The sequence below is a fragment of the Rhipicephalus microplus genome, chromosome 6, assembly GCF_043290135.1.
Source record: "Rhipicephalus microplus isolate Deutch F79 chromosome 6, USDA_Rmic, whole genome shotgun sequence".
Classification (NCBI taxonomy): Eukaryota; Metazoa; Arthropoda; class Arachnida; order Ixodida; family Ixodidae; genus Rhipicephalus; species Rhipicephalus microplus.
This window is the reverse complement of record NC_134705.1, coordinates 120269920-120288155: the sequence shown is the minus strand read 5'-3', so window position 1 is coordinate 120288155 and position 18236 is coordinate 120269920. Positions and strand designations below refer to the sequence as shown.

General features: G+C 46.4%; 1 long non-coding RNA gene across 1 annotated transcript in view; it reads right to left on the bottom strand.

Moving 5' to 3' along the window:
• LOC119187287 (uncharacterized) overlaps nucleotides 1–18236 on the bottom strand; it is a 44619-nt gene that overhangs the window by 23213 nt on the left and 3170 nt on the right. Inside the window, exons 2-3 of the long non-coding RNA XR_012884258.1 lie at nucleotides 13103–13180; nucleotides 9639–9690 (exon numbers count right to left, since the gene is read on the bottom strand). This is a non-coding gene — a long non-coding RNA (uncharacterized LOC119187287). The remainder of the gene's footprint in view (nucleotides 1–9638; nucleotides 9691–13102; nucleotides 13181–18236) is intronic.

The following is an 18236-nucleotide window of genomic DNA, read 5'->3' as shown; positions in this document are numbered from 1 at the left end:
ACCATCTAGAGACAACTGCACACTATCCTCAATTTCTTAAGCAGTCCTCAAGCATTCGAAAGTCCAGCGCGAATCGACAAGTGCCTCAAGACGAAGTGGCACATGCGTTTACTTACAGAAGACCATTCGTATATTGGGAAAAACCCAACCGTCAAGCGCAGCTCCCTTGTGCATGAAAGTCGGCCTTTCCAAAGCCGCGGCACCAACATACGACACGAGACGTCGCTCACCCTACTGATGCCTTGCATGCTTCGTCTAGCATACAAGGTCCACCACCTGGTTTTCTACGACGCAGCTCTTCAAAGGCTCCTAACGGTCACTGTTCATGTCATAAGGACGCCTTGTTCATGGTAGACCAGCTGACACATAGGGAAAACACCAAACAACACCAAGATGATTCAAAGAGTGAAAATCAGTCTCCACGCATTGGAGCAGCTTACTCCCCATCTCGCAGACTTGGCCCGCATCCTGGTTTTACATCACTTCGCTGTTTCATCGCTCACAACGCTCATCTCACGCCTCACTCGCCCACTACGGTTGGGATAGAGCTGCGGAACTCCGAATATACTCAGCCAAGCCTAGGACCAACAATCCTCATTCATGCATCAGAACAGCTTATCTCCCAAGGTGCGGACACAGAGAAACAGCCCCAAGTAAAATCTGACCAAACCAATTCTCTCGCAGTATCGCCGTCGAGTTCCCAGCCACCTGAGAGCCCAATCGACAAGGAGGCTCGGAAGCATCAACTTTCAAGCACTTCCCTGTGCCAGGAACGTCAATTAAGAATGTCACTGCAAGAGCCTCAGCAGATTTTTCTGTCAATTCTGGCACACTATCTCCACTGCCTGACTAGAATCGTGACACCCTAACAACTATCGACTATTTACTGATCAAATCATCATGCAAAGAAAAGCAGACAAATGTTCTTGAAAGATGCCCATCTGACCAACTTTCACAAAAAGACGAGCCATTTCAGCAAACGCAACTCCACAAACTCCAGGAACTACAACGGACACACCAACAAGGACGACGACGCAAAGCAAGTGTCTTAAAACAAATTCAAAAAGTGAGGCATCTTCGCATAAGGGATCGGCGCCAGAAACACATTTGGCACAAAATATCAAGACTGCGCCTAAGATTACAGCTCCGAAACCTCAGGAAACACCGAACAAGACAAGAAGTCACCAGTTACACCACGCAAGGATTCAGACACCATCCAGTTAGTTTACGACAACGAGCACGCACGCAGCAAAGACAGCGACGCCGAAGACCGATCTACTGCAACGCTTTCAAACAGCGTCCACTCTTCGCAATAATGCCAGCTATTTCATCAGTCTCCACGTCCAAAGCATTCTTGTGTTATCCAGGACGCAACCATCACACTCGCCCGCCAGATCTCTTAATGATATCACCGGACTGCCACACTCTCCCTTCATGTCTTAGCCACGAAGAAGACAACACGTGCATTTTAAAATTTGTGAGACTACCTCCTTATTTTGACATTGGCGACTTCCAAGCCACTCCTTGTTTACTTTTTCTTGTTTGTAAGTTGTAACTCATGCTTTCTTTCGGGGGGAGGGGGAATCATGTGACGTATGAAGGTAGCGATGGTTGGTAGAAGCCGAGGAGGAAGAAGTGCTTTTAGAATAAACATGGCGTATGAGCCAGGCTACGTCTCCCATTCATCATAGCATCACACACACACACACGCACACACACACACACACACACACACACACACACACACACACACATATATATATATATATATATGTATATATATATAAAGAGAGAGAGAGAGAGAGAGAAGAGAGAAAATAAGTACACGCCTCTAAAAAATGTTCACGGGTGACGTTTCGATCGGAGACCGATCTTCATCAGACATTGATGAAGATTAGTCTCCGATCAAAACGTCACCAATAAACAGTTCTTTAGAGGCGTATACATATTTCCCCTTAATTCTACGGCAACCAAAGCCAGACTCTTTATAATCTACTATATATATATATATATATAAATATATATATATATGTATATATATATATATATATATATATAATGTGTGTGCGTGTGTGTGTATTCTGACGAAGGCCGTGCCCAGGCCGAAACGTTAGTAAAGACAATTTCTTTTTCAAATGTGCTATCTGCAAGTTCATAAGTTCATTCAATATAGAAAATACCCGAACTTGTCGTGCCTTCTCTTCAATATATATATATATATATATATATATATATATATATATATATATATATATATATATATATATATATATATATATATATATAAGGAAAAGAAGTGTATACCTAAGGGCTTGTTTTTCCGTGTTATAACGCAATATGAGATCTAACAGACAGTAATGCCAAGGAATGTACAGGGGAAGTTATTAGAACCAATGGAATGTAAATAAGAAGAAAGAAAAGTGGATGAAAAATAACCAGCCGTGAGTAGGAACTAGCAGGAAGAGGAACCAGCCGTGAGCTGCTCACGGCTGGTTATTTTTTCATCCACTTTTCTTTCTTCTTATTTACATTCCATTGTTTCTAATCATCATAATCATCAGCCTGACTACGTCCACATCAGGACAAAGGCCTCTCCCATGTTCCGCCAATTAACCCGGTCCTGTGCTTGCTGCTGCCAATTTATACCCACAAACTTCTTAATCTCATCTGCCCACCTAACCTTCTGTCTCTCCTAACCCGCTTTCCTTCTCTGGGAATCCAGTTAGTTACCCTTAATGACCAGCGGTTATCCTGTCTACGCGCTACATGCCCGGCCCATGTCCATTTCCTCATCTTTATTTCAACTAAGATATCCTTAACCCCCGTTTGTCCCCTAATCCACTCCGCTCTCTTCTTGTCTCTTAAGGTTACACCTACCATTTTTCTTTCCATTGCCCGCTGCGTCGTCCTCAATTTAAGCTGAACCCTCTTTGTGAGTCTCCAGGTTTCTGCTTCGTAGCTAAGTACCGGCAAGATACAGCTGTTATATACCTTCCTCTTAAGGGATAATGGCAATATACCTGTCATAATTTGAGAGTGCTTGCCGAATGTGCTCCACCCCATTCTTATTCTTCTAGTTACTTCAATCTCGTGGTTAGGCTCTGCGGTTATTACCTGCCCTAAGTAGACATAGTCTTTTACAACTTCAAGTGCACTATTACCCATCTCGAAGCGCTGCTTCTTTCCGAGGTTGTTGTACATTACTTTCGTTTTCTGTAGATTAATTTTAAGACCCACCTTTCTGCTCTCCTTGTGTAACTCCGTAATCATGAGTTGCAATTCGTCCCCTAAGTTACTCAGCAATGCAATGTCATCGGCGAAGCGCCGGTTACTAAGGTATTCTCCATTAACTCTTGTCCCTAACTGTTCCCATTCTAGGCTTCTCAAAACCTCCTGTAAGCACGCGGTAAATAGCATTGGGGAGATTGTGTCCCCCTGCCTTACACCCTTCTTGATTGGTATTCTGTTGCTTTCTTTGTGAAGCACTATGGTAGCAGTTGATCCCCTGTAGATTTTTTCCAGAATGTTTATATATACTTCATCTACGCCCTGGTTCCGCAGGGTGTGCATGACGGCTGATATTTCTTCTGAATCAAACGCCTTCTCGTAATCTATGAAGGCTATGTATAGTGGTTGGTTATACTCTGAGCATTTCTCTATTACCTGATTGATAGTATGAATGTGGTGAATTGTTGAGTAGCCTGTTCGAAATCCTGCTTGTTCCTTTGGTTGATTGAATTCTAATGTTTTGTTTAATCTGTTAGCAATTACCTTTGTAAATCGCTTGTACACTACAGAGAGCAAGCTGATCGGCCTGTAATTCTTCAAGTCCTTGTCATCTCCTTTCTTATTGTTTCTAATAACTTCCCCTGTACATTCCTTGGCTATATTACTGTCTGTTAGATCTCATATATATATATATATATATATAGCTTACCTACAACTAGTGGTCTCCAGACACGCGGTGCCTCCGCGCATAAGCGGACTAGTGAAGGCAGTAAGGATGAATCTATACCCAGCGGACCAGTCCTTGAATCCTGTCGAACTAATTGCCCCTCGGAGAACGGCTCGTTGGCTTGCCAACTACCGGGCGTCCATCGTTCACCTTCACAATCTACTACGAAGTCAACCTCAGACGATCACGTTCAGCCGATTCTAGGGTTGTCGAAATCACTTGTGACGTGTAACAATCACTTGCCTAAAGCATCGGACAACCAGCTACCCTCTAGCCAGCCCAACGACACGATTCCTGCAGCTGTACAGTCGACGACGGACAATGCCCTTTCGAACCCGCCTTGTCTACAACAGCCGATGCCTACTACGTCCAAAACTGTCAGTGTTTCGACTTCTGGTGCCCCTACTGCTCAAGCCTCCCGCTGCTTACTGCGAACTCATCGCACCGATGGCCCTCTAAAAAGCAAGGCCCAGTGACTACCATCTAATCGTCCTGGTAAAGATTCTTCTGACTACTCTGTATCTAGAATATTCTTAAAAATTCGCAAAGTGATATTAAAGCGGATACGGTGCGAATTGCATATCTCTACGTTAAAAACTTATTTAGAAGCTAGCATTGTACCTAGAGGCCTCCGCATTGTCATAAAACCCGCCACAGCTAGCATGTCTGGTTCTGAGGTTGTCGCGTGGAACGAGGTGCTCTCGAGAGCTACTTTTGATTTGGTGCGCATTGTCATTCGGCATTACGAAACATCACTCAAAGCCATTCGTAACCAAGAAATCCAATTACTTTCCCATCATAAACTCGCCATCCATGAATGCGCGCTGCTGGCAGCATACCAGCGAAAACAATCAGATGAAGTATATGCAGCTAAAATAAAGAAGCTTGTCAGGGACAAAGTTATTACGCCTTATACTCCCCCCCCCTTAAGGTATACCGCTAAAATTTCTTCGAAATCGATTAACTACAGACCTCTAGGTGACCCCCTATCGTCAGGTAACGTAGTCGACCTGTCTTCGTATGGACTTTCCGCTGATGAAATTTCGCTATTGTCACGAGGACTCAATTTTTGCCCAGTGCCAGGAGGTTTTAGTGAATTCAAGCTGATTGCCAGAAATTTAGGACTGAGAGAATACTTCCTTGACGCCCTGCTAATGCTCCTACTTCTATTTTGCCATCTTACAAACATTGGACCCCACCTACCCAACGAGATAAGTGCTTAGACCTCCATATCTCTGCCGTTCAACGCGATGTGCTACATATTTACCGCAAACAGGTTTCGTTTAAGAGAAACATTTCAATCAACGAAACCGCAGCAATGCAGCAACTGAAAGGTCGTGGTGGTATCATAATTGAACGAGCTGATAAAGGCGGAGCTGTGGTACTACTAAACAAACACGATTATGACAGCGAAGCTTCCAGACAGCTTTCCAACAACACTTTTTACAAGCGGCTAGATGAAGACCCCACTGAGCAGCTCAAATCTATCCTTATACGCATGCTAACTGCTCACTAACCTCATTGAAAAGCGAAAAATTCCCAATTCGGCTCTGCATACCCCCGTTCCACTAAGTCCAGTCGCGGGTCTCTTTTACCTCCTGCCAAAAATACATAAGTCAGGTAACCCTGGTCGAACCATCGTTTCCGGCATTGGTACAGTTACGGAACTGGTCTCCCAATTTGTAGATACAGTAATTAACCAAATTCCGTCTTCTTTTCCATCGTACATCAAAGACACAAACCACTTCTTGTCCGACATCGTTGACCTCTCTGTCCCCCCTGATTCACTCCTGGTTACCCTTGACGTAGCGTCCTTTTATACGAGCATTCCCCATGCAGATGGAATACGAGCAGTACTTCACTCATACGAGTCTGTCTGTGACAAAATAATTTACAGCTCGACTTTGATGTCTTGGAATCTGACAACTTTGAATTTGATGGCACTCATTACCTCCAAGTTAATGGCCCCTCGATGGGCACACCCATAGGCCCTAATTATGCCAATATTTTCATGGGCATACTCGAAACAAATTTCTGACAAGCCGTTCTTAAAATATTGTACTACAAAAGGTACATTGACGATATATTGATGATTTGGAAGCACGGTGAACCTAATCTGTTATCGTTCTTTCATGATTTTAACAACGCTCATCCGTCCATTTCATTCTCTCATACCTACTCAGGACAAGCTATCAACATTCTTGACGTAACAGTGACAACGTGTGACGGCAAGCTTGCCACTAAAGTGTACAGAAAACCAACTGATACTCAACAGTACCTTCATTTTAATAGCAACCATGTCAAGCACTCTAAAACCAGCATACCCTATAGCCAGGCCCTTCGTTTTAAAAGAATATGCTCCCAAGAAACTGATTTTAATTCCAATTGTGCGCAGCTTCAGAATGCTTTATCGAAACAGAAATACCCTTCCAAGATTATAGATGACGCCATAAAAAGGGCAAGTAGCCAGGACCACATAACGCTTTTAAGCACCAAGAATAAACAGCCAATCTTCTCCTGCACTAACCTTGTTCTAACATTTTCCGCACCTGTGCAACACGTAAATGCCATTTTAAGAAAGCACCATAACCTACTTCTAAAAAGCGAACGACTTAAATCAATTTTCCCAGAACCACCGCGTGTGACGTACAGAAGAGCGCAAAATCTGCATGACCTACTCATGTCGTCAAAAAGCGTACGCAGTAAACCTACTGGCTGCCGTCCTTGCAGCAAACCTCGTTGCAAAGTCTGCCAGCATATGACCACTTCACTTATCGCAAACAGCACCGTATCTAACTTCAGCGTGAAAATAAATGGTGACTATAACTGCGACACGCGTAATGTAGTTTACCTCCTGGAATGCTTGATCTGTGGAATGCAGTACGTAGGCGAAACCGAAACACCCTTCCGATATCGGTTTAACAATCACAGAGCTCATATCTCTTCACTTCCTCACCTTCCAATATCAAAGCATGCTAACGCAATTGGCCGCTCATTTGACCACATTAGAGCCACGATTCTGGAGTTTGGCTTCCGAACGCATCATGACAGGGAAGTGCGCGAATAATTTCTCATCTTTAAGTTCAACACAATCACAGGCGGTTTAAATGAGAGTACGGGACAACGTAGCGTCTTGCGTCACTGACCGTTGTAGACGTTATTGCTTGTACCAGCTGTAATCCTTGTGCACGTGTCGTGACTTGTTAATTGATTGCTTATAAGTAAGATGTGATACGGGGGCCCCCATATAGATTTCATGTCTGATTGTTGTACTTGTTTTTATGATGTTTGCACTCACGTGATCATTGCAAGCGAAACTTATGCGCTTATTTGCTGTTGCACCACTGTTACATCTGTTATTCTGACAAAGGCCGGTCCCACGGCCGAAACGTACAGAAACCTTTCTCTTTTTCGACGTGTGTATTCTTTTTATTCATATATATATATATATATATATACATATATATATATATATATATATATATATATATATATATATATATATAATATATACATACGCTCAAATAGCCTGATTATGGTCATCTACTGTGGCCGCGCCGCAGACAGAAAACTTGGTTACTTAGCAAGCGCCCGTTTACTACAATCAATACTTCTCCTAAAAATGCTAGCAATAATTGCTTCGTAAAACATTGAAATATGTTGCTATCGCATCCATTACAATAGCCCTTTTGGCGAAAATGTGACTTTTTTATACTGTCCGAAGCAGACATCATCAACTGCATATATCAGCAAGTTGTGGGGATGGCACGCTTACACAAAGCTCCCCCAGATAGGAAGATAGGAAATGCGTTATGTTTCTGTAATGTCATGGATGATTCGAGTTTCGCTCTTCTTAATGACAAAATTTTGTTAGGTCAGGACAGCAATCTTGACGGGTATAGAATGGCTACCAAAAAGTCTTTTAAAATCCTTTCCTTTACGCACGTTTTTTTTTACAATAGCTGCATTATCCTTTAGGCCGTCGTTGACGCATCTCTCGATTTGGCCAGCGCGTACACTTTTCCACACTTATGAACCCTTTCCGCGCAATCAGCAATACGGTTTTGGTGCTGGAAATATCTCAGCACCAAAAAGGCCGTCTAAACTCTGCAGAACGACGGAACCGGGGAAAGGACGCAACAGGTATATGGCACAAGGCCCTTTGTTGATTGCGCGAAAAGGGTCTTGTTGAGTGTAGAAAAGTATACGTTGGTCAAATCGAGAAATACATTAACGACGGGCTAAGGGAGCATGCAGCTGATTCAAAAAGCATGCGTAAAGGAAGGAATTTTTGATGTTTCCTTGACAGCCATTTTAAAATCTGTCAGAGTTGCTTTCTCGATCTAACGCACACTACCGTCATTAAAAAGACGAAAAAGCAAATCACGCTTGATGTCACAGAAGCGGAACGCATTTTTTATCCGGGGAGGGCTGTACAAGCACGGTTTCTCGACAGCCTACCGATACAGAGACGGCGTATATATGTACGCATGTGCGGTGAATGTCGTCTGTTTCGGGCAGTATAAGTATACGTGCAGTTTTTCAATAAAAGTTGTTGAAAGTTCAGTGCTTGTCGTTGTACCTTGTGTTCTTTCTGTTAAGCATGTTTTGAGCTGCAGTGTGCCAGAAGCGAGCGTCCTTGAGCTCATTTAGTTTCTAAAACGGCTATATTTGTCCCCGGTAAAGCGCACTTTCTCAACTTTGCATAGAAATCACGAGTCAAGGAGAAATAATGAAAGAAACTTTCGATTTCTGAATGCTACAAGAAATCCTTACTATCATTCTCAGGCACTGCGCCATGCTCCCGACCGGGTTTCAGAAATTAGGTGTCTTTTCTTATCTTCTAACCACTACCCCCACCACTATTCATCATCACCATCATCATCATCATCATCACCACCATCATCATCATCATCATCCTGACTACGTCCACTGCAGGACAAAGGCCTCTCCCAAGTTCCGCCAGTTAGCCTGGTCCTGTGCTTGCTGCTGCCAATTTATACCCGCAAACTTCTTAATCTCATCTGCCCACCTAACCTTCTGTCTCCCCCTAACCCGCTTCCCTTCTCTAGGAATCCTGTTAGTTACCCTAATGACCAGCGGTTATCCTGTCTACGCGCTACATGCCCGGCCCATGTCCATTTCCTCTTCTTAATTTTAACTATGATATCCTTAACCCCTGTTTGTCCCCTAATCCACTCTGCTCTCTTCTTTTCTCTTAAGGTTACACCTACAATTTTTCTTTCCATTGCTCGCTGCGTCGTCCTAAATTTAAGCTGAACCCTCTTTGTAAGTCTCCAGGTTTCTGCTCCATAGCTAAGTACCGACAAGATACAGCTGTTATATACCTTCCTCTTGAGGGATAGTGGCAATCTACCATCATAATTTGAGAGTGCTTGCCGCATGTGCTCCACCCCATTCTTATTCTTCTAGTTACTTCAATCTCGTGGTTAGGCTCAGCGGTTATTACCTGCCCTAAGTAGATATAGTCTTTTACAACTTCAAGTGCACTATTACCTATCTCGAAGCGCTGCTGCTTTACGAGGTTGTTGACTCAGTATTATTCATACTGAGTCTTAATACATCACGCAGTCTTAAGCTATTGGAGCTGACCAGTCTGAACGTATTAGAGGTTGATAAAAAAATAAACTTAAGTCATGTACTGTTACCGACGTACACTCACCCCGTGGAAATAGGCAGCCGTCCTCAAGAACTCTTGACATGCTGGCCTCCTTCTGTTGAACAAAAAAAGAACGCAGAAACTTACGGTTCTTCAAATGGCGTCTTGATAGAAAGGAAGTTCTAAGGCAACCTTATCAGAAACCTGGGTAAAACGGCAAAGTGTTTTACATAGACACATGAATATTACAAATAACAAGGGCGTGTTTGAAGTCGGTAAAAGACTACAAAACAAATTCTGAGACTATTTGCCAGAATCATGTCTTGTAATGGTGCAAGTAGTACTGAGAGGTGGGGACTACGGGTTACTTTAAATCAGTAAAAGAAGAAGTAAGAAGCACCTAAAATAAACTAACGCGTAACATTTCTCCTATTTGAAGATACAGTCGCGACTCGTGAGTAATATAAGAAGGAACAAGAAATTCGTTTTGAAAGGACAAAAATAGCAAAGGACAATTTATGTCAGAGCGAAAGCTCAATGTATGACAACGCATAAACCAGCAATATTATCAACAGCACTGCATTACTTACCAATAAATTAAGGTAAGTGTATGACATGACGTGCGGCACAAGTGGAGCATTTGCGAAATGATTTCGATGATGCGAGAGCGTCGGACTACAATTGTTCACTAGTAATCAAACAAGCTCGAATAAAAAAAAGAACTTTCCGTGGATCAAGAGCAGTAATAAAATGCCGCTTGTCCGTTTCTGTTATTGACGGCGTTACTATGTGTAATGGCGCGAATAGTTCAAAAATAGGTTAAAGTGGTTAGGCTTGGTATATGCTGCAATCTACAGGGGCCCAGTGGAACCAAGCTAGCAGTACCATGGCCTCCGAGATTGCGGAAAATTGTTCAATTGTCATCGTTGCTACTGTGGCTTGTGCTACTTTCGCTCTGCTGCTACTAGTGTCGGCGGCCACGTAGTGAAGATGGGGAACATTGGGCACGTAAACAGTGACCTATAAGAGGCCGCTTTCACACGGGTGATTTGAAATGCGCTAACGCGATACGGACAATTAAACTGTGACATTACTCTAAATAAGCACTTCCTTGGCACAAAACTAGCACGACGAGGTTTATAGCCACTACTTGAACAATCAACGCCGGTCTTTAGCGTCCCTTCAAAGGAAGACATAGGTCCCCAAAAAACATCAATTGAGACAAAACAGCTTACGGTTAGATTTCAAACTAAGAGAAACTTTTCAAGCACGGGTTTCCCGACAAATATACAATTACTTGTTATGTAGCAATATAAATGCAACGTGTTGTGCTACAAAATATACATTTCTATTGCCATGATTATTTTGGCGCATTCCAGCTGCACTAAGCGTTTGTGACCTGCAAAAGGTAATTTCAGCGTCGCCTCTCATAGTGCTCAAGACTGTGCATATGTGTACATGGCCTTTTTTTCGTTTTGGCCACTGCCGTAGGTTCATGTATCCTTATGCTGAGAGTCAAACTACCGTTTCGAACTTAAAAGCGCAACCATGTAACACTGAGCTATGTACCATGGTGGTGGGTCCTGCGGGGCGTTGCTTACCAATAGCACATTTCTGCTGCTGTCCCACCTGCATCTGTATAGTTTAGCGGTGCTGTCAAGCTACATCGCAGTTTTGCTTTAGGTTACAGTCGAACCCACTTAATCAATACCCAAGTGCCACGAAAATTTCATTGTTATAACCGATCAGTTTTATAAAAGGGTTGCACGATATAAATCACAGCATATCTACGGAGTTAATGATGATGAGTGGGGCGAAGTGTCCGCCCGTCCATCCGTCCGCATGTCCTTGTGTTCATCCGTCCGTGCATGCGCCCATGCGTCTAATTGCGTTAGAAAATGGGGACGGCGCGCGGGTAACACCGACGAGACACGAGCCGAGGAAGCCGAGCACAAGCGTCTTCAATGCGCCCATCGTTCTGCTTCGTCCACGCCCCACCAATGATCCGCCACATATGACGACAACCCAAGAGACAGAGAGGTACTCGTTTTCAGCATACCCAGGCATAGCCAGCGCAGCAGCCAATCGGAGAGTAGCGGTACAGCGCCATTTAAAATGTTCCCACTCAACCGCAATTTGTATCTACTTCTATGAGACAGCGCCGTCTAATAAACTGTTCAGGAGATATTGGCTTGTTCTCTGTCTGGTCTCTTCTTTTCTCAGTTAAACGTGACGCATGACAATGTCAGACTAAGAGGATGGCAGACTGTTGTGACAAAAGCATGAAGGGGATGACAGGCTGTTTTGACAAAACCATAACTATCGCTTGGGATATACATTGACTGTCCGTTTCGTTGCGTCTGCCATGACACTACACACGAATAGCGGGGCGTTTGCTTGCGTTTACCTTGCCCCGCCGCGGTGGTCTAGTGGCTAAGGCACTCGGCTCCTGACCCGCAGGTCGTGGGTTCGATTCCCGGCTGTGGCGGCTGCATTTCCGATGGAGGCGGAAAGGTTGTAGGCCCGCGTACTAAGATTTGGGTGCACGTTAAAGAACCCCAGGTGGTCAAAATTTCCGGAGCCCTTCACTACGGCGTCTCTCATAATCAAATGGTGGTTTTGGGACGTTAAACCCCAAAAATCAATCAATCAATCAGTCAGCTTGCGTTTACCATGGATAAGGAGAGAAAAATGTCTGATTAGTGGCACAGAAGAGTGCAGATCCTCAACTCATCGAATCCCGAAGTAGTCGCCTGGCAATCAGCGGTTGAGAAGAACGAACAGAAGAAGGCCAAACATGCTGTGGAGACACCGGAACAAAAAGAGGAACGTCTAACAAAGCGGCGTCGTCAAGAGGCCGTTCGACTGTCGATACGGTGAAACTTCGTGAAAGTGCTAGTCCGACTCGGTCCTTGGAGACGAACTTCATAAACAGTTCGTTTGAATTTGTGTGCGACGAATTGACAGCCACTGCCACAAGAAAGACTTTGCACCAGTAGTTAGTTCCTTGCGTGAAACGTTCAACTTAGCCGACGTCCCCTCAGCTCACGCTATGTTTATCCTGGCGTATCAAAACGAAGTCACTGCACCTGTACGTTTCATTACGCTGTTTCGTGCAACCGTTTAAGCGCTTAACGGTGGTAGAACATATATCCAAGCATGTTATTTTGACGTGTGTGTATTTAGCCAGCCAAGATAGTTTGCAGCGCTTGGTGGCGACCACGCCTCAATGTTTCTGGAGCTTCCAGAATGTTCTTAGGATGATTTCCTAAAGATTGCACGCAGGTCGTGAATAGTCTAGTTTTTTTTTCTTCCTTGCGAGAATTGATTGTCAAGTTTATAGACGGTGGACTCTAGACCTGTTTGCCGCTATCAATGTGCAGGGAATATAGTTAGCGTTATCATTTTTCGTGGGCGCAGGTTCACTCGAGTAAAAAGTCATCTTGAATACGCCTATTACTGCCTTCGTCAACGTCCCGACCATGAGACGATATTACGGTGCTAGCTACGAAAGAGAATCAACTCACCGAAGCACTGTTGAGTGACCAGGGCTGTCATCACCGCGGCGATGGTGAGGGTAAGAAGAGATAGCACGGACAGTGAGCCTGCAAAAGTGACAAAAAGTTTATGGGCAGCAAAGGGGGTGGCACTGAACTGCGCTAGCAAGTGGATAGCTGTTGGTGAATATTGTCGCGGGTTATAAATGACAGGGGGGTTTATTTAAAAACACGGACAGTAGGACTTGTAGAGACGCTCTCAGAGAAGGCCGCTAAGATTGTCCTCTTCTTCACTCTGCTGCGCTGCGCCTCTCGAGCGAATCCGCGTTCTTCGTTGTCGTCGCTATCTCGCCGCTAAATGCAGCTATGCACGCAGCATTACCCTCCCGCCAGAGTGAGCGTCGTCCCGACGCTCAACAGGTAGAGATGCGGCCATCGAGTGTTTATATCACTGAGAGTGGTAAAGTTTCATGCGGACCACGTGCACTGTCTCAGGCAGACGCTGGCGACGTTTTGAACAGGAGGAGGCGTCGGGCACGACTTCGTACGTCACGTCGCTAAGACGACGCAGAACCTTGTAAGGTCCGAAGTATCGGCGTAGAAGTTTCTCTGAGAGGCCTCGTCGTCGTACAGGAAACCAAACCCAGACTCTATCTCCTGGTTGATAAATGACGAATCGATGGCGAAGGTTGTACCGTTGGGCGTCAAGTTGCTGCTGATTCATTATTCTGACGCGGGCAAGCTGCCTTGCTTCTTCGGCGCGCTCAGTGAAGTCTGCGGCGTCTGTCTCTGAATCATTGTAATCGTAAGGCAGCATGGCGTCAAGCATTGTCGTAACTTCTCTGCCATGAATTAGTGCGAACGGCGTCATTTTTGTTGTTTCCTGGCGCGCCGTATTATACGCGAATGTGATGTACGGCAATATTCGGTCCCAATTCTTGTGTTCTACGTCGACGTACATGCAAAGCATGTCAGCGATTGTCTTGTTAAGTCTTTCTGTAAGCCCATTAGTTTGTGGGTGGTAAGCTGTCGTCTTCCTATGCGCTGTGCCACTGAGCGTAAGCACAGTGCGCAAAAGCTCGGCTGTAAACGCGGTACCTTTGTCTGTTATGACGACAGCTGGAGCACCATGTCTCAGAACAATGTTCTCAATGAAGAACTGAGCCGCTTCAGCTGCAGTGCCACTCGCGATTGCCTTGGTCTCCGCGTATCGGGTGAGGTAGTCCGTCGCCACTATAACCCATTTGTTGCCGCTGTCCGATGTTGGGAATGGGCCCAGCAGATCCATTCCGATTTGAGAAAACGGGGTTTCTGGCACGGGCACAGGATGTAATAGCCCAGCGGGTTTGACAGGTGGTACCTTGCGCCGCTGACAGTCAATGCATGTTCGGACGTACTGTTTAACCTCAGCTGCGATTCTTGGCCAGTAATATTTTTCTTTGATGCGTGTCAGTGTTCTTGTGAAACCGAGGTGGCCCGCAGTGGCTTCGTCATGGCAGGCTTGTAAAATTTCGCTGCGGAGAGCTCCAGGAACTACCAGCAGATAGCTTCTACCTGTTGATGAAAAGTTCTTTTTGTACAGAATTCCGTCCCGTAAACAGAATGACGATAAGTTCTTCGAAAACACTCTTGGTGCATTGGCGGCTCGTCCATTCAAGAATTCTATAAGCGAGTTGAGCTCCCGATCATCTTGTTGTTGCCGAGAAATAATAGCTGCATCAACAACTCCTAAAAAACCTGGGAAATCATCATCCTCTATAGCCGGTGATTCAATCGGTGACCTTGACAAACAGTCGGCGTCTAAGTGTTGCCTTCCGGACTTGTACACTACGGCCATGTCGTACTCTTGGAGCCGTAAGCTCCACCGTGCTAAACGTCCAGATGGGTCTTTCATGTTGGTCAACCAACAAAGAGAGTGATGGTCGCTTACGACTTGGAAAGCGCGGCCATATAAGTACGGGCGGAACTTCGCAACTGCCCAAACGACGGCCAGACACTCCTTCTCCGTTGTTGAGTAGTTGGACTCGGCACGTGTCAACGTTCTGCTAGCGTAGGCAACCACTCTCTCCACACCATCTTGGCACTGGACAAGAACAGCACCTAGGCCCACATTGCTGGCGTCTGTATGGATGGCTGTTGGTGCATTCTCGTCGAAGTGAGCGAGGACAGGTGGAGTTTGTAGACGCTGTCGCAGCTCGTTGAATGAAGCTTCTTGCTCTTCACCCCATACAAATGCGATGTCTTCCCTTGTAAGGCGGGTGAGTGGAGAGGCGATGTGTGCAAAGCCTGCTATAAATCGCCGGTAGTAGGCGCAGAGACCCAGAAAACGCCTGACCGCTTTCTTATCAACAGGCCTTGCGAACTTTGCGACGGCTGCTGTTTTATCTGGGTCAGGCTTCACACCTTCGCGACTGATCACGTGTCCCAGGAACTGGAGTTCTTCGAAGCCGAAGTGGCATTTTTCCGGTTTGAGTGTGAGTCCAGCGGACCGTATGGCTTGCAGGACTGACAGTAGCCGCTTTAGATGCTCTTCAAACGTGGCCGAAAAAACGACCACGTCGTCGAGGTACACAAGGCATGTTTTCCATTTCAGGCCGGACAGAATGGTATCCATTAGTCTCTGAAACGTGGCTGGGGCTGAGCATAGACCGAAAGGGAGGACTTTGAATTCATAAAGCCCGTCTGGCGTCCCGAAGGCGGTCTTTTCTCGGTCGCGCTCATCTACTTCTATTTGCCAGTATCCACTTTTAAGGTCCATTGACGAGAAGTAGCGTGCATGCCGTAGCCTGTCCAAAGAGTCATCGATCCGTGGTAATGGATAAACGTCTTTTTTTGTAACATGGTTCAGCTTACGATAATCGATGCAGAAACGCAAGCTGCCGTCTTTCTTTTTCACGAGTACCACTGGAGATGCCCAAGGACTTTTTGATGGTTGGATAACGTCATCCTCTAGCATCTTCTTGACTTGCTGCTAGATTACCTCACGTTCTTTCTGAGCGACGCGATAAGGGTTCTGTCGGATCGGTCTTGCTGTGTCTTCTGTAATTATACGATGCTTAGTCAGAGGCGTTCGACCCACTCGTGATGTCGATGAGAAACAGTCCTTGAACTGGTCAAGCAGCTCCATAAGACGGCATCTTTCAGTCGGTGTTAGACTCGGACCGATATCAACTGGTGGTGTATGTGGAGGTGATTGAACTGTGGCTTCCCCTTGCATTAGAAGACAGTCGTGAGAGTAGTCCAGCTCTTCGAGGTACGCCACAGCCGTGCCTTTACCGATGTGCCGGCGCTCATTCGTGAAGTTGGTCAGAAGCACGTCTGCGCGCCCATCCACTAAGCTGACAATACCGCGAGCGATGGCGATGCCTTGGTGAAAAAGAAGGTCAGTGATGCGTTCGACTATGGCGTCTTCATTACAGTGCACGGCACAACACACGGAAACAAGACTACATGACAGTGGTGGCACGCAGACGTCGTCGTCGACCACACGTAACACCCTGGGTTCTTGGTCTGGATCAGTGGTCACAGACTTGTCAGCGGCAAATGTGATCACACCATCGCGTATGTTGACCACAGCACCGTACTCTCTTAAGAAGTCCATTCCCAGAATCATAGGTTTGCAGCACTCCGGTAGGATCAGAAATGTGGCTACAAAAGCCACATTCTCAATAGTGAGTCTTGCTGTGCATTTTCCCGTGGGAGTCATTATCTGGCCTCCAGCACTTCGGATATAAGGGCCCGTCCATTCCATCCTGACTTTCTTGAGTTCGTCTGCCAATCGTTCACTCATTATGGAGAAGTCTGCACCCGTATCGACTAAGGCCGTCACTTCAACGCCGTCAATCGTCACAGCAAGGTCGGCAGTCACAGTTTTTTCGGCGAAGTCTTCATCGTCGTCTCTCACGTGTTTCGGCAGCAGTGGGGGTTTTTCGGCAATTCGACGACTTGCAACCTTCCCCCCAGAGGTCGCTGCTTTCAGTTTCCCCGCCGTGGGCTGGGAGACCGACCTCTGACGGCGTCAGCAAAACTACGGCGGCTTGGTGAACCAAAGCGAGCCGGTGATGGTGACCGCGTCCGGAAGGTAGAAGAGCCTTCCCGCCTGCCAGCCTGGTCGTCGTCGATGGGGGCACGGCTTTCGTCGAACTGTCGGCGCGTAGCTGTAGGTGCACTACCGCGGTATTCAGCTCGGCGATGTGGGCAAAAACGGCAAATGTGCCCTGGCTCTCCACAGTTGTAGCAGAGTGGTCGACGATCCGCAGTGCGCCATATGTCGGTCTTCCGCATATAGGGTCGCCTGACAGAATCCTGCTGAGCCCAGGCTGCCACAGGATACGGTTCGAGGTACTGCGGCGCTGGCATGGGCGTGGGTCGACGAATAGCGTCTGCATAGCTGTATCCGTTCGGCTGGTACGATACTTCTGGAGCCAATGGACGACGCACAGCATCTGCATAGGTATACGAGTTTGGACGGTGCGGTGGAGCAGAATATTGCTGAGGAGAGGCAAACGCTTGTCGAAGTTCATGGCGAACTATTTCAGCGACGGAGGCTACCGTGGACTCCTGCTGCGGGGGCGCCTGTGACTGCAATGTGTATTTCGCGTTCTCCTTCGCGATCTCCTCACGCACGATCTGTCTAATCAGGTGGCGTAGAGCAAACTCGTCGTTTGCGGTAAGTGCGGCGGCGCCTGCAGCTGCGCCGGTGGCCGGGCGATCAGACTGTCGGTACCGTTGCTGTAGCGCACGCTCTATTGCGGTGGCCTCCCTGGTGAACTCGTCCACTGTTGTCGGTGGATTGCGCACAAGACCAACAAATAGCTGCTCTTTGACGCCCCTCATGAGATGGGTTAGCTTTTGAGCCTCGGGCATGTTGGGGTCCGCGCGGTGGCACAGGCGCACCATATCCTCAGCAAACATGGCGACGCTTTCATGCAGCTGTTGGGTGCGTCCTTCAAGAAGGCGTTGTGCGTTTTCGCGTCGGTCCGCGTTACCGAAGGTGTCAAGAAACCGACGACAAAACTCCTCCCATGTCGTCAATGTTGCCTCCCGGTTTATAAACCATGTCTTCGCGCCGTCTTCAAGGGCGAAGTATACGTGGAAGAGCTTTCCATCGAGACTCCAGTAGTTCGATTTAGCTACCCGTTCGAACTGCTCAAGCCAGTCTTGT